This window comes from Macadamia integrifolia, chromosome 8, assembly GCF_013358625.1.
Source record: "Macadamia integrifolia cultivar HAES 741 chromosome 8, SCU_Mint_v3, whole genome shotgun sequence".
NCBI lineage: Eukaryota > Viridiplantae > Streptophyta > Magnoliopsida > Proteales > Proteaceae > Macadamia > Macadamia integrifolia.
This window is the reverse complement of record NC_056564.1, coordinates 15,248,320-15,250,929: the sequence shown is the minus strand read 5'-3', so window position 1 is coordinate 15,250,929 and position 2,610 is coordinate 15,248,320.

The following is a 2,610-nucleotide window of genomic DNA, read 5'->3' as shown; positions in this document are numbered from 1 at the left end:
GGGGGTTGTGAGTGGAGGGGACACACATGGGTACTAACTTACATATACTATTATATCTAGAAAGATGGGGGACAAGAGGGTCAAACTTACCTAGCTGGACTAGAAGTTCATCCCCCACCTAATGGTCGGGTAAATCAGTGATTTGTACTAAGATTAGCCTAAAATTTTGGTTAATCACACTTAGAGATTCTTCACATTTGGGGGAGGTTTGGGGGTTTCTAACATTTTGTGTGTAATGCTTGCAATTCCCTTGTTGGTGGCTTATAGAATTGGCCCTTTTGAGACGTCCGTGTCATTGGTTTTGTCAAAGAAACCCAAATGAATTTCGTTGGGGTAATGCTCGCATGTAGATGTGGACTAGGGTAAACGATATACATGTAGCATGATGCAGATGAGGATGCAGCTCCTACACAGATGCTATCAAGTATTAAGAATAGGTTTTAATGTTTACAGTATGGTGGTAGGGCTTTGGGTTAATTTTGGGTTTAGTTTTTATGGTTTTGGATTTAGAGCTTAGGGTGTGAGGTTCAGGATCTGGTTTAAGGATTACAGCTTCAAATTTAGTGCTTAGGCTTGTGTGTTAGGATTTAATGTTTTAGGGTTAGGGTTTCGGGTAACTGGTTTAGTGCTTTAAGTTTCAAAATTAGTGTCCAGGGTTTAGGCTTGGAGATTAGAGCTTAAGTCTAGGGTTTATGGACTTTATGGTTTGGGTTTAAAACTTTAGGGTTTAGAATTTGTGTTTAAGTCTATAACTTAGGGTTTCACATTTAGGATTTAAAGTTCTAAAGTTTATGGTTCAGAGTTCATGGTTTTAGGGTTCAAGGTTAATGGTTGAGTTTAGGGTTTTAGAATTATGGTTATAAGAGTTTTTGATTTAGGGTTTAGAGTTTTCATTTATGGTTGAAGGTTTGGCCCTTGGTGCTTAGAGTTTAGGGTTAAGATTTTTTATGTTTAGGATTTAGTTTTAAGGTTTACGGTTTGGTGCTAGGGGCTTTAAGTTTCAGTGTTTAGGGTTTAAACCTAGAGTTTAAGGCTTACGGTCTATTGCTAGATGCTCTAGGGTTTAGCATTTTTAGTTCTTAAGATATAGGCTTTAATCCTTAGGATTCGAATTAGGATTTTGATCAAAGGGTTTAAGGGCGAGGTTCTAGTCTTAGGGTTCAATGTTTGCAGTTTTACAGTTTAGGTTTTAATATTTAGAGATTTGTTTTTCGAGCTCAGGGTTTAAGATTTAACGTTTGGGGTATAGACTTTATATATTAAGATTCAGGATTTAGGATTTAATGTTTAGGGTTAGATAGCTTAACGCAGGGAGAAAGAAAGACCCCATAACAGTTTATTATCGTTGGTTCTTCGTAAAATAATTTAAATATTTCTCATCAAGGCTAGCCTCTGCGCATTTCCTTGCATTAGCCAATCTACCACCTCTTGACTATTCGTCCAAATTACAGCATGCGCCTACCCATGTTCTTTTGCTCTTTACAACCCCTATTATGTTTCTCCTCGTAAATCTAATTCTTACGAATTCTCTATAAAATTATTATTTATATAGACTGTAACAAAGTGAAACTGAAAACATAGAACAAAATGAGACTGAAAAGACAATAATGAAGCCAACTTAGCTACAACTCCATTCGGCAATAGATAACTGCCATTAGAAATGATAAGACATGATACCCCTTCTGATAACTGACGATAAGTATCAATCTCCCACACAACATTATACTGGCACGGTTCTGAGAAAATGATTGAAAAGGATGCAAGGAAAGAAGTTTTTAAATCATAGACCCAAGTAATAGTTCTAATCAATGAGTCTTGAATGGCTATAGCCTTTTTACGTGATCTTTTCATTGTTGGAAGTAAGCTTGATAAACTAACATTCCTGATGTCTTTCTAATCTAATTCATCTGGCCCCACCTTTCCTCATTGGAAAATATGCTTACTTAGTTTCTAAAATGTTTCTAAGGGTAAGTTAGTCCTAAAAAAGATAATAACAATAACACACGAAAAACATTGCCACGCCATCAGTGAGCAGTTTCACTCACATTTTTTTTATTATTATTATTAAATTCTCTCATCTATTCTGAAAATATATAGACTCCATATGGATTATACATTTTTTAGGACATTAATTGGTGTTACATGCGAATTACTCCGTACATAGGAAGCGGAGGGAACCCTCTCTCAATAATAAAATAGTCAAAATAATTATGATAGCTTTAAAGCCCTTGTACATAATTATTAAAATCCTATGAACACAAAAACTTTTGAATCTTTTTTGTTTTTGCAAACTAAGATGGGAAAATTTGACCGTTGGATCATTTGCTTTGATAAACACAATTTAATCTAATAGACCATACATAGAAATTGAAAGCCTAAAGGTATGACTAAACTTTTGTCAATAATAATTTTTTTATTACAACCATTTGACCATCAGATCACAACATTCGTACTTACCATTGGACCAAGTGCTCCCCTTAGTCCAATTTAAAAATTAAAATTTTATCTAATTTTAAAGAGGCCGATGGTAACAAGTTTTGAAGATGTCTCCATTCATTGAGATGTGAAAAGAAAATATAAAAGATAGAAAAAAAAAAGGGGGGGGGGGGG